Genomic DNA, 15,137 nt, shown 5'->3' with positions numbered 1-15,137 from the left:
CTGGAGAATATGGCGGGTGCTGCAGAATTTCCCATTGCAACTCCTGCAGTTTTCTTGCAGCTTATTCCTTTCAGTCAGGAGATGCGGCACCCACGTATCAAGCTTGGAAATGTATCCAAGCTTTTTTAAATGACGAAAAGCGGTTGAATTATCAATGTTCAGCCTCTCAACAATATCCTCAGTTGTAATCCTTAGGTTTCTTTCCACTAAGGCATGCACAATGTCATCATCGATGCCAGAAGGCCGTCCAGAGCGGGGTTGATCCTCCATGTTGAAATCACCATTTCGAAATCTGCCAAACCACTTTTTGACTGTTCGGAGAGCAGGAGCGCGGTCCAAATAAACTCTTTGAATATTTTTTTGTGCAATCCCAACACTCACGCCTTTCCGAAATTCATATAGCATTACATGCCGCAAATGCACCTTTCGTTCTCCATTTTTAATGATTTCTCTTATGCACAAATGGACTTATCTGAACAATGTCTGACGCTAAATTGACATAAGACAACGTCATCTATTCGGTGTAAGCAACAATTACCACACGAAAACAATAGAACTCCGCCATGCAGTAACTTAATGCCATCTATGAAAATCGGGCACGAACTTATGCAATCATCCAATATATATAAATCATATATTCTTTTCTACACACATATACATATCTTTAATAATCTGTATAAAATATAAATCCGACAATTGGAAAAAAAGATTCTCCATTTTTCTCCTCTTTGGAATAATATTTCGCTAACATGTGCATGTTCACGTATTACGTTTAATAAACTTCGAGCTATTAAACTCGCTATAGACGCGGCGAACATCTTGTAGAGAAGAAAGACGAGCACAAAAGAGAGAAGCAGCTGGGTCGATGACGTCACTACCTGTCTTGCAACTCTGGTGGTAGCACCCTAGGGTATGGGTCAGCACCGCGGAATACACGAGGAGCTACATCCTCCGACTATTATGAATTGAGAAACACTATCCGCGCGCGGGCGCTATAAAGGGCTTTCCGTAACAAAAGCCAAATCCCAACTCGGGATGGACCCGAGTAGAAGCTCGCTTACGTTAACTTTTTCCATAACTTTGCGAAATTTACCGACGCTCATAAATTCTAAATTAAACATATTTCTATAAAATAAAATCTACTTTATATTACGCATTAATTTTCTTAAACACAAATAAATTCTCGTTCGCGTTTCGATTCGCGATTGAGGAACATCATGTTTTCATGAAATGGTATTTGCAATGAAATATCATGGTTTCGCGATAGACAGATCGATCTTCTGGAAATACGATCCGGCAAATTCGTGGGAGGCATTCGCCGATGCATCGAATTAACACAGAAATTCTATCCGGGTGCAACGGAGAGAGAGAACGAACGACAGAATGGCTAATTAGCTAACGATAAATTTACGTTACGCTCGACGGTCGTGGTACGTCACGCGAGATTAGTTACCGCACCGCCGAGATCGATTATATCAATGACTAATGTCCATAAGTTATATATGCGTTTGAAAATACGACGAGGAGAGGACTGTGCGCCAAAAGTACGAGATTTATATTCGAAACTTTGCTATTCAACTTTTCAAGTGTCGGTATTAATTTTCACTGTCGATCGACGCGCGATAAAGATGATATCTCGATCCACCAAATCAACCGATCAAATTTTTCAACTCTATTGCATAATTCAGATATCGCGGATGATTGGCGAATTGCATTAAGGCATTATTCTCACCGTATAAAATTTCGGGGATGATTACGATAATTACGGCCCCCTATTTGAAAGGTCGTTTCTGAAAACATTTTTGACGAGGAACACGGGAAAAATAGTAAAAAAAATTTCCAGCCAATAGTTTTCGAGATATGTCACTTCAACGTATTAGATATGATAATAAAACTTTATAAAAACGGACCCAATGATGTTGACCTTGACATATGTTGTCAAGATCATGATCCTGAGTAACTTTTCCTTATAACTTAATCGGCGGTCTCTTATAACTTTTGAGATATTTAAAGTTAAAGTTTAATTCGAAACGAAAATTTGGTTTAGGTTATATAACGTAACCTAAACCAAATTTTAGTTTTAAATCAGAAATAGGTTTGGGTTAGGTTATATCTTTCGGAAGTGGAACCCCCCGTAGAGGGGAGCGGAACCCACTGTGTCCACGCATATACTTTACAACGTGAAGCGAGGTCTATCCTATAATGTTGTATGGGTGGATTGGGTTAGATTCGAAACAAAAATTTGGTTTGGGTTATATAACGTAACTCAAACCAAATTTTAGTTTTAAATCAGAAATAGGTTTGAGTTAGATTATATTTTTCGGAAATGGAGCCCCTTGTAAAGGGGGGGGGGGGGAGGGGGGTGCCAAACCCACTGTATCCACGCATATACTTTAGAACGTGAAGCGAGGTCCATCCCATAATTGTTATGTGGATGGATTGGGTTAGATTCGAAACGAAAATTTGGTTTGAATTATATAACGTAACTCAAACCAAATTTTAGTTTTAAATCAGAAATAGGTTTGGGTTAGGTTATATCTATCGGAAGTGAAACCCCCCCCCCCCATAGAGAAAGAGGGGACGGAACCCACTGTGTCCACGCATATACTTTACAACGTGAAGCGAGGTCCATCCTATAACTGTTGTGTGGGTGGATTGGGTTAGATTCGAAACGAAAATTTGTTTTAAATTATATAACGTAACTCAAACCAAATTTTAGTTTTAAATCAGAAATAGATTTGGGTTAGGTTATATTTTTTCGGAAATGGAGCCCCCTGTAAAGGGGGGGGGGGGGCGAAACCCACTGTATCCACGCATATACTTTACAACGTGAAGCGAGGTCCATCCTATAATTGTTGTGTGGGTGGATTGGGTTAGATTCGAAACGAAAATTTGGTTTGGGTTATTCTTGCATGATTTTAAGCTACACATGGAAGATACTCGCGACAATGACCTTCACAATATATGTCAAGGTCAAAGTCATTGGGTCCGTTTTGTAACGTTTTATTATCATGTCCAATACTTTAAAGTGATATATCTCGAAAGCTATCGGTCGGAAAATTTTTTTACTATTTTTCTCGTGTTTCTCTTCAAAAATGCTTTCAGAAACAACCTTTCAAATAGGGGGCCGTAGTTATCGTAATCGTGCCAAATTTCGTAATGTAGGATGCATTTACGGTGTTACATGATATTTCGCGCAAAATACCCTCAAAGTGTTTACCACCTTCGTACAATACGCGATTATTTCGCTGAGGATATAAACGCGTTTTACGTTAAAAGATTTCATTAAAAGTTCTGTTAAGATAGCAAACTTGCTTGGACTATTCGCAAGTTTAATGGAGAATGTTGAGAGAATTAATGTTGAATGCGCCTGTTACGTTCCCAGATAAAATACTATGCGAATGTACCATCTGCGCAAAGAGTAATGCGTAGTACTTTGCACTTTTCATATAACTTTCTCTTTTTCTTTTCATTTAAACAAAGATGAGAATGATGCCCCACTTTACCGGAAATTCACAATATCATGAACTGCAATCGTTAAATAATAAATTTCTAATTGTTTCATTAAATCGTTCCAAAACATATTGTGCGTTTTATTTAAGATAGTGAAACGATAAATATTAAAAGGAAAAAGAGATCTTTAATATAAATCAAATTTTTCTAAAAATTTCTTCTTTTTCATATTCTACATTATTTTAATTACTTTATAAATATAAATATAAAAAAAAATTCCGTAAATCAAAACTCTGGAAAGTTAAAGAAAAAAATATCCTTTTAAATTGCTTTCCATATTCGTTTCTTTTTATTTTTCACTTTACTTTCACAGAAAAAAATGTTATCAGCAAAACACATTGGCAGCTAACACAAATTGTAAGTTGAAGCACGTTTTAATAAATATATATTTAAAAATAGTTTTATTCACCGGTTGATAAAGAAGCACATTCCTTTTTTACAGCATCTATTTGACGCTTATCTCTCTGGAAACGTTGCTTTTACTTTTAATATCGCTGACTTTTGTTTCAATATCATGCTGTCTGCAGCAGATATGAAATGCAAAAAATCGTAACAAAGACTCGTAACAAAGCTATTCTATCTTGAACCAAGTCTTTGAAATAACAAACTATGCATGCAATTGTAAGATATTAATTAATTCAAGCTATTTTGATTTTCTTTTTCTAAATGTTTTTAGAAAAATGTAAGAATTATATCCAAAAAAATTTTCACTACTATATAAAATAAATTTAAAAGAGATTACATTTATAGAGATTAAATATTAAAATTTACAGAAGGTTATTAAAATAATTTCGAAAAGCTTTGATCTTATCTCGCAACGTTTCGAGCCTGCAGAATTTTACTAAATAAATATCCGCCGATACCAGTTTACTAAACGCGATACATGTCAAAAGCATCGATTCCGTTGATTGATCAAGAGAATTAAAAATGCGATGTGGAAAGTTGCACCTAACCTGCGACTCGCTAGTATTGATCGACCGACCCTTCAAACAAGTGATGTCATCATTCGAATGTCGAATATTGTCGACAGTCAAGTGTCTCGAATCAAAATAAAGCATTGAACGCGTATCGTGTTTTTTTTTCATCGATATTTTATCTACGATCTAAAACGCATAAATTGAATAAAAAGAGGCGTTGACAATTTCGTTCGTTAAGCTGTAAAACAAGTAGGTATTATAAAGGCACAGTACTTGATAAAATATCGAATTGCAAAATTACTTGTGAGATATCGGATGAATGAGTTCGGTTGGATATCGAAGGAATAAACATATCCGTAGCCGCTTGAATCGAAACATGTCTAGGCAAGTATCCCTTCATTACCGTCGACCGTGGCTTTTGTTTCGCTACCTTAATTAGACTTTACGTGCAATAAAAGCACGGAGATATTATGCAGAGACGTGAGTTCGAGGGCGCATGTCTAATTAGCGACGGTACGTCCCGTCGTGCAGCATAATCTTCATCGCTCTGGAAGATATACAGGGTGTAACAGAGCGTCCGTATCAGCAGTTTTTTGAGAAAACTCACGCATTTTCGTGAAAAATGTTTCATGCAAAAATTGTAGAGCTCTAAGTGGCGCATTATATAATAATATTAGTATGACCTTGAATAGCACCGTCAAGGTCATATAAAAATCACTTTGAATTTTTTAAATGAAACCCCCTATTTTTCATTACATATTCTTGTAGCTTACCTCGAGAGCTTTCCAAAACACTATAATAAAGTATTTTTTCTTTAAGTACTTTTTGAGTTATTTTATATTTTAATCTGACATATTTTGATATAAAAAATTAAATATCTTGTAAAATATTTAATTTTCGATAATCTTGCCGTAATATTTTTATGTACAGAATAATGAGACAAATCAATTAGTGCAAAAAAAAAAAAAAAAAAAATTGTTTAAAAAAATACATTATTTTCTTAAAAACAATTATTTTTTTATACTAATTGATTTGTCTCATTATTCTGTACATATAAAAGTATTACAATAAGATTATCGAAAACTAAATATTTTACGAGATATTTAATTTTGTATATCAAAATATGTCAGATTAAAATATAAAATAACTCAAAAAGTACTTAATGAGAAAATACTTTATTATAGTGTTTTGGCAAGCTCTCGAGGTAAGCTATAAGAATATGCAATAAAAAATGGAGATTCCCATTTAAAAAATTCAAAGTGATTTTTATGTAACCGTGACGGTGCTATTCAAGGTCATACTAATGTTATTATATAACGCGCCACTTAGAGCTCGACAAGTTTTGCATGAAACATTTTTCACGAAAATGCGTTGTTTCCTCAAAAAAAACTACTGACACGGGCGCTCTGTTACACCCTGTATATCATCGGCGGCTTTCGCGAATGAGGAGCACGTGCAAATTCGTCCGGCACAAATGTTATAACCGTTAATAACGATAAAGCGAAAGAGAATACGGAGAATGTGCGTTCGCGAGAAAATTCCGAACGTGCGTGCATAAAATTTCGATGAAATTTTATGCCTCGATATATTTATCGAGAGAAAATTCAACTTGAAATTTTAATCAAAGAACTTGTTAAAAAGTAATCCGATAAACAGAAAACGAGGCATATATGGAATATCTGTCCGTCACATACACAAAAAACATTTCTTTTATTCAATAATCCTCGAATGATTTCCTCTACTTACTGTGCTTATGTCTTATACAATTGCAATAAAATTTATGCGATTAATTATCCTGTAAATAATTTCGATATATTGTTGAGAGAGGATACAATATTACAAATTTCTATATCATTAAACAAATATATCAATTTATATAAACTCTTTTCAATAAAGTTAGTAAATTAATAAACAATTGATGAGTATATTATTATAGATATCTGTAATAATATTTATATTACATTATGTAACCATCGTTGTATTTTGTAATATGTGTATGTAAAAAATATTTTTTTCTAATGATTTTTCTATCGTTATAAATCATTTATCATGTATAATTTGTAATATGATTGATAATATTGCCTACACCCGCATTCCTTTAATGCTGAAATAATGCTCGAGAATTAATGAAATTCTTCATATCATTTAAATATATTGGAAAATTTCTTATCAATTTAAATAATTGCAAAATAAGCTTTTTAATAAAGTAAGTACATTTATATATTATGCAATTATACATATATTGTGCTTGTATTGTACGTTTTAAACAAACAAAGAACAGTATAAAATTAGATTCACCAGTTACGAGAGTGAGATACGATTATCTCTCGAAAATAGCAAGAAAGTCTAGAAATAGAAATATTGAGATATACAACGTATTACATATATCGAAAGATTACAATAAAAATGTTTTATCGCGTTTCAAACATAATATCAAGCTTACAGCGCGTCGCCTTCCCCTCCCCCCACCCCTTCCAAAAGAAAAAAAGAAAGTAAACAGACAGCAAGCAGGCAACGAGCAGTGTGATCGTAAGTTAGTTTGGAATGTAAACATCGAAGCTTGATTTTGGAATGTAAACACAGTCGCGGACGAAAGTGATTGAATAATCGCGGCTATTTCCTCGAGCATACGATTATTTCGATTACGTTACGTCAAGCACACGTGTGCGAGATTCGTTCTAATAATTTTCCTTCGACGGAGCTGACGTGATGAACCGGATGACAGAGAGGAATGGAGGGGAGGAGCACATTCGCGTCTCCTCCTTCGTCCGCGTCACGGGAAGACATTGATTGTGATTGATTTCTTTATTCGCAGTAATACAAAACACAACGACTCACGTGAAGTTAGCTCCGGCTCTCGATCGATACGACGTCTCTACACGTACGTAGTTCTCTTCTCCCTTTTGTCCGCCGTTGAGTCTCGCTTGTCTCGTTTCCCTTTGTTCCCTCGCGTTAACGGGGCCACGGGGGAGAAAACATCGGTGCACACAAGAAGGAAACGAGAACCGGCGAGCGCGAAAGCAAAACTCGATTCGCGAGCCGCGCACAAAACAAGAAGATACAACCGAGAGAACACAGCACGCATACACTCGCCCCGACCGCGTCACACAGCTGGTACAGTCCCGATATCGTCCCTCTTCGTCGAACGCGAGAGAGAGAGAGAGAGAGAGAGAGAGAGAGAGAGAGAGAGAGAGAAAGACGGCCGGCTCAGTCGCGGTTGGCTAGCCTTGCTCGTCGTAAAAACGACGCGACATCGCGAAAAAACGAGAGAAAGGATGAACGCGAACGATCGAAATGGCGTTCTCCTTCTCTCTCTCTTTCTATGCACGAATTTCCCGAAAATGGATGGTCAAGCTAAAACGGAAAAAAAAAAAAGAGTCTTTTGTCTCCGAGGTTGTAATTTAACCGCGAAACGAATACCTCGATAGACACCGCGATACTGAGGCGCCGGCGTGTTCGTCCCCTTCTCTTCCTATCCCCTCTCCGATTCCCCCACTCTGCCGACGCTTACCTCCCCACCACCATCACACACACTCCGAGCGCTGACTCTGCGCTCGTGTACCTTCGTGCCTTCGTTCGTCACACATCGTCGCCTACTTCTCGTCCCTGTCTCGTCTCTCTCGATCACCGCCACAAACGACGTTCTTTCTCTCCATCCCTCTTTCTCTCCCTTCGTTCCTCTCCTCTCGAGAAATCGTAGCCTCTCTACCCTAACCAAAGAATTCACCTGTCGTTCAGAGCACTCTGGTTAAAGAGCTTTCATCCTTTTTTCCTCTCTCTTTATCCTCTTTTTTTTATCCTTGTATTACGTCTTTTCGATCCTTCTCGTAATCGTCTCGGTGTACCGTTCTTCTTTTCTTCTTCGATTCTCCTTACCCCTCCATCGTGTCTATATCTTTTCTCCGTGATGCTTATATATAAAATGATGCGCTTCTTAAATTTTGTACGCAAAATGTGTAGATAATGTATAATCTTTTTCTATCTTTCTAAATTTATTTTGGGGGAGGAGGAGTCTAAAACCGGAATCTATCTCATAAATTTATGCGTGACAAATCACGTAACTTTGTTTACAATCAGGATACATCATAAAATAAATAATTAGATTTTAATAATAATATATCCGAATTTTTATTAAGTTGAATGTACACTATATGCATAACACGTTACTGTGATCTCAATGTAATGTCAAGTTATTTTATATGGCTTTCAATTGGACTAATACACATCAATCATGACAAAAGTCGATATTTAAAGCTTATTATATAAGAATATTTGACGTTATCTTGACGTGCTGTTACATATAATATGCATTCAATTTTAATAAGAAATATATAATTCATTTCTTTTTTAAATCTATTACTCAATTTCAATTAATTCAAAAATGCAATTAATTATAATATATAATTTCTTTACATGTCACACGCATATATATACAGGGTGTCCCATAATTGGCGGATCATTCGTCATGTGTAGGTAGAGCACATGAAACCGAGAAGAAAAGTCCTTCACCATTTTTTTCTATAACACTTAATAAAAGAGTTATTATTGAGTAAAGTTGGCCAATCAGCGCCAATCTTTTAGCCACGCGCTGTGAAGTTGCAGCGGCGTACACTATCAGGCGCGCGATTCACCGACGTGCGTTCGGCTAAAGATCGGCGCTGATTGGTCAAACTTTACTCAATAATAACTCTTTTATCAAGTGTTATAGAAAAAAATGGTACAGGACTTTTCTTCTCGGTCTCATTTGCTCTATCTGCACATAACGGGTGATCCGCGAATTATGGGACACCTTGTATATACAGGGTGTCCTAGACCACCCTACACCCCTTTTCTTTCAAAAACTAAGCATTTTAGAGAAAAACATTTTGAACAAAAATTGTATGGTTTTGAGGGGAACATAAGATGGTGTCATTGGTTTGCATCGTTACGATCAAGTCTCATTATTCTGTGCATAAAAGTATTACGATAAGATTATTGAAAACTGAATATTTTACGAAATATTTAATTTTTTTATATCAAAATATGTCAGATTAAAATATAAAATAACTCAAAAAGTACTTAATAAAAAAATACTTTATTATAGTGTTTTGAAAATCTCTTGACATAAGCTATAAGAATATGTAATAAAAAATAGGGGGTTCCGTTTAAGAAATTAAAGGTGTCCTTGACTTGACCTTAACGATGCCATCCAAGATCAAACCAATAACACCATCTTATGTTCCCCTCAAAAGCATACAATTTTTATTCAAAACGTTTTTCTCTAAAATGCTTAGTTTTTGAAAGAAAAGGGGTATACGGGTGGTGTAGGACACCCTGTATATATATCTGATTTGTAATATTTGATGCCAAAATATTATGTGAATCGCGACAGATGTTAGTACTTCTAATTCCTATGACTCGAGAGAATGTAATAATAACCAGTTTTCGAATCGTATGAGTGCTTTAAAGGCGGAGCCCCTCCCGATCGACAAAAAACGAAGAAGCAAAACATCAGCGAAGAAAATGATTTTACATATACTTATCGTCGAGCGAAAAATGTTACGAGCACATATACCGCCCATATTATTTGTGATATAATTATTATTCGTTAGTAAATGACAATATTGAGAAGAGTCTTATACGTAAAAAAATTGCAGATGCATGCAATGCGTGTGCGTGAAATAATATATAGCGAAGAAACATCGGTGCTATTTAAGTGTGCAATGTGTAATGTATATTATATATATATTATAATTCGAGAGAGTACACATGAATGGATTGCAATCTCGCAGCGACCCTCGCAAACCGTGCATTTACGTTCGCACAAATGGATCCACGACGACATCGACGACGCACGTGTGCACCGCGAAGCGTATATTTTAAAGCTTGTGTGAATGTCGTGCATCAGAATAACGTTGCTGCTCGTAATAATGTCAACGTGTCTATTCTCTCTCTCTCTCTCTCTCTCTCTCTCTCTCTCTCTCTCTCTTTCTTTCTATTTCCCTTATATAAACCATACGTTATTATAAATTACGATACATGGGTTGCATTATAAGGATGTGCTGTGAAGCGAGCGCACACACACACACATGTGGTAGATCTCACCCGTTCTTGAATCATTCACGGGAATTTCAACCCGTTTCAACCGTACGTTTTTCGCCTCGCACATGTTAATTTTACGTCCTCGACACACTTCGTGACGGATATATCTGGGATTCATAAAGCGTAAGAGAGGCAAATGAATCGCGTAAATGAATGATCACGTTCTTCAATTACCAAATTAAAAAGCTTCTGCGCTTACAAAGTCTTTTTAAATTATCATCAAAATAATTGTTAAAAATAATAATTTAAATACTTATTTAAATAATTAATAATTTATAAATATAAATACTTAAATAATAATTTTTTTTTTCTTAGTCGTCTTAGACCTACATTTGGAAACTGATGGAATAAACTGACGATCGAGTTGATGAGATCGAATGTCTTGCAGTTGCGTATCAAAAGATGAAATTATCTAATTTCGCATCCTTCCATGAGAGACCCATTTCGTTAAATAAAACAAAATTGTTTGAATGAACCATTTTGTTGACTGAACATGTAATTTGGTTTTATTTAATAAAAATTATGTTACTGGAAAGAAGTTAAATGTTACACTATCAAACTATTTTGTTTGCATGGAGTTGTTTATCTGAATAAAATTTTATTGTTGCGATAACAAACTCATCCATCTCATCGCGTTCTACAAATAATTGTATTTGTTGCTTGAACTAAATCGTTTAGTTGAATATCATAAGCTATTTTGCGCATTCGTGTGTCACTGCGCAGTCAATTGTTATGCAGTGTAGTGTGATGTGCAGTAGGCAGTGCATCTTCAATCATGGCGGATTCATCTGTTCGGGAAATACTGATTAATCTCTCGTTAACGACGAGAGAATTGAAAAGATGGAGAATATAATCTATATATCTTTTTCTTATCGTATCACAAGAGACAACTGTCAAGTAAATTTCTTGTTGAATATGGATAAACTTTGGTTGACGTAACAAAAGCAAATGTAACTGCAGTTGGAAAATTTGGTAATATTGTACTAACACACAAATATGATTCAGTAAACAAAATTAAAATAAAAAAACAATCAAAAATTTGATTTTATACAATTAATAATTTTGTTCACTGAACCAAATTTGTGTGTTAGTAATTATCAAGTTTTCCAACTAAATTTTGTTGTTGTATTAATTAAAGGATTTGTTTGCCCATATCCAAAGAAGAGATTTAATTGATTCAAAGAAATTTTATTTCATTCAACAAAATGGGTCTCTCAGTGTTGAAAGGATAAGACATCTCGGGTTATGCACGTGCCCTTTCCCTCCTTTCTCCTATCCAATATGTACATTGAATAAATTAGCATTATTTCGTTGCGGTCTTAGTTGCATGCACCGTTATACATTTCGCATGAAACATAACGACATTACGCGTACGTGATATAGTACTGCGATGTCTATCTCAAGTTTGTCAACGATACCACTGCTTCGATGTTGCTCTCGATGTCATCTTCTTGTCAAAATACGCGTCTTTAATACGTCTTTAGATAATATTCGCATTGCGCGTTATCACGGATTATCACGTTTAACTTGAAGGAGAACACATTCGGAATAGACGATACAGAGATGTTTTTGCGAGAAAATATAAATATATATAAAAGATAAACAAAAGAAATCTTGATGCCGACATTGAACATATCGGCATTTTTGCTTGACCGATTTTCTTTAAATGGACTGCGCTCATACTGAGATTGAAATTATTGAATGTCTGAAAACGAGAAACACGGAGCAATATCTGGCCGGAAGAAATGACGTTGAGTGTCGAAGAATCTTCCAACAATATTACAGTATTTTGAGAACGATGGAAAATATATATCTAGTTTGTATGTATTTCTTAAAAATAAATTAATATATAATATGCAACTTTTAATTGTCTCAGCAGATAGATTAATAAGGAAAAAATTATACCAACTCCTCTCATTCTCAAAATGTACTGCATTTTTTGCCATATCGTAAAATAATATTAATTTTTATTAATTTCAAGATTTTTTCATGTACATACGTAATATAAAGATTAGAAAGAATCTTTTTATCTCGATTGACTTTTCACGAATATAGATTGGCCGTTTTCATCTCAAAGAAAAGAGAAACATTCCGCGATTGACATACAATGTTATAAAATGCGTTTTATATGTATATATATATATTTTGAAACTATATGTATTTAGTATCAAACTGTAAATGTAAAGTAAAATAATCTTTCAGTTTTTGTCATTACGAGGCCACGAGATACGCGATTCGAGTAAAGAGATTTCTCGAACTATTTGACAGGTTGAATGTGGTACGAAATAACTTGATATCATTGGCCTTCTTTCATTTCAAGCAATTTCCGCGGACTTCGTCTCCGCGGAGTAGCCTGGCCAGTTCAATATCTTTCTGCTACTTTTACCCTATTTACTCAACTCCTGCCGTAACATTTATTTTCGTTCGCTCGGTTGCTCGTGAAATTGAGGCAACAGAATCGCGGCCTTCCAATTAGTTGACTCTAAGTCAGCTAGTTTTTTTTAACGCTCTATTTCCGCAAAATAAAGTCATGGTTTATCAGGTCTTTCCTTTTTCATAGTTCTTCACAATAAGAGCGAGAAAGTTACGTTATTCGTTGCTTTTTATTCTTTGATAACAACAACTATAACAGTAATGATATATAAATTAAAATGCAAAATATCATTTAAGGTATAAGATTAGAATAAAAATTTGGATAAAAATATTTGAATAAAAATTTGAAGTATTTTTAGAATACTTCGTTCTTTTGCTTCCTCATAGAGAAAGCTTTGTTTTCGTGACAAAATTTTTTCGAGTTTTCTATGCCAATGTGTTTAGAATGTTCCAAAACGTCGAAAAATCATATTCCTAAAAAAATGTTTGTGTGTGTGTGTGTGCGTGTGTGTGTGTGCGTGTGCGTGTGCGTACGCAATATATTGTACAACCTCTAACTTCCGCAAATTTTGAGATATCGGGTTAAATTTTTTTTACATGGATAGAGTATCATTCGAGGATGATTGGTATTGAATTTGGTGAGAATCGATGAAAAGGTTCATTTTTTATAAAATTTTTAATTTTTTTAGAAATGTCTGTACACGTGGTAACTTTCGGCAAATTTGAGATATCGGATTAAATTCTTTTTTACATGAATAGAATATTATTAAAGGATGGTTGATACTGAATTTGGTGAGTATCGGTGAAAGAGTTCATTTTTTACAAAATTTTGAATTTTTTGAAAAATGTCTGTACACGCTGTAACTTTCAGAAAATTTGAGATATCGGATTAAATTTTTTTACATGCACAATGTATAATGATTATATAAAAATAAAAAAAGTGTGTAAATTAGAAAATAGCATACCGCTTCTTTATCCTTTTATTTCGTTCACAAAGTGAACGAAAATTTCCTCTAAAGAGGAAAATTTCCTCTAAAATTTCCTCTATGAGGAAGCAAAAATTGGAAAAACCGCATGCTTAAAGCAGCTTAAGCTTCGTAAAGTGAAATGATGAGGAAGCAATGTGCAAGTTGCTCAACTCTACTTGTTTTTTTTTCTTTTCTTTTTTTACGGTTCTACACTGTTAGCATGGTATATTTACTTCTTCGTGCAACTCGCTTTTGGAATTTCGTCCGAATGTCATGACTGCGTCAAGTAGTTAGATGTAGCATTGGCGAGACGGTAGATCACGCCCCGACGACCCGAGACCATGTCACTACTCCAATATCTCTTCGGGGACAAGTCGTGACTTTAGCAGAAGACAGTTTAAAGAGACAAGTGGAAGAGGAGAGACGAGAACGAAGGGATGCTGTGCGAAAAGAAAAGGCGGAGGGCAGTGGTGGTTTCTCGGCCATTCGAACAAAGCAGCCAATCTCCAAGGATACTCGATCCCGCAGATCTTGCCACAGACGAAGACTTTCGCGAACGTGGCAGGCGCCAACGCGAGCTGCTGCGGTGGCTTGTTTCCAGTAAGTTCTTTAAAGATGTAGGAGACAACGCGATCTTGTTAACGACGAAGGTATGAACGATGTGAAAAATGCATCAATACATTTGTCCGCGTCAAGTATTTATGTTACCTTGGAGACTTTATCTCAGGACATGTAGGAATAGTTCTATGTTACGGCAAATTCATTAATACGTGCGCGAAACGTGCGGTATATTGTATTATATTATGTTGTGAATATGATTTTCTCAAGACATATTTAAAAGTTGACGAAAAAACAATTTCTTTGAATAACTTTGTAAATTGAGTTAAAGGTCTGCGCGATTTAAAACAATTCTAAGAGATAATTAATTAAGAATCGAACTATTAGTAATTAATTAAGTGAATTACATGATAGTTATCGCAATAAGAGACCGCAGCAAGAGTGTAAAAAGATTTTAGAACTATTTAATGTCTCTAAAAAAAATAGTTAAAAAATATATTTTAAAATTTAATGCGCGAAAAGTGAAGCCTGAGTCGTGAACGCGGGATCGATTAGATCCGCGATTAAAGATCCATAAGAATTCAAATTAAACGTGGGTCAAAAGGGTTCGTCGGTCTAATCGCTTAACTAGCTTAAATAAATCTGCATCGCGTAATACGGTAAAATCCCGTCACGGGGCTTTGCGAAGCCAACTAAATCGCGAAGGGATGAAACGCGACCTCTCCAT

General features: G+C 35.3%; 1 protein-coding gene across 4 annotated transcripts in view; it reads right to left on the bottom strand.

The window, feature by feature from the left end:
• The window catches only part of LOC138940457 (ankyrin repeat domain-containing protein 50-like), a 74,030-nt gene extending 66,161 nt beyond the window's left edge, over positions 1 to 7,869 (bottom strand). For all 4 annotated transcript variants that reach the window (XM_070309367.1, XM_070309366.1, XM_070309368.1 and 1 more), the window contains exon 1: positions 7,269 to 7,869. The gene's annotated coding sequence lies outside the window, so the exon portion shown is untranslated. The remainder of the gene's footprint in view (positions 1 to 7,268) is intronic.
• Positions 7,870 to 15,137: the final 7,268 nt, after the last annotated feature.

The sequence above is a fragment of the Polyergus mexicanus genome, unplaced genomic scaffold (genome assembly GCF_030449975.1).
Source record: "Polyergus mexicanus isolate NDT 795.1 unplaced genomic scaffold, iyPolMexi1.0 SCAF_17, whole genome shotgun sequence".
In the NCBI taxonomy this organism is placed as follows: Eukaryota; Metazoa; Arthropoda; class Insecta; order Hymenoptera; family Formicidae; genus Polyergus; species Polyergus mexicanus.
This window is presented reverse-complemented; position numbering and strand designations above follow the sequence as displayed.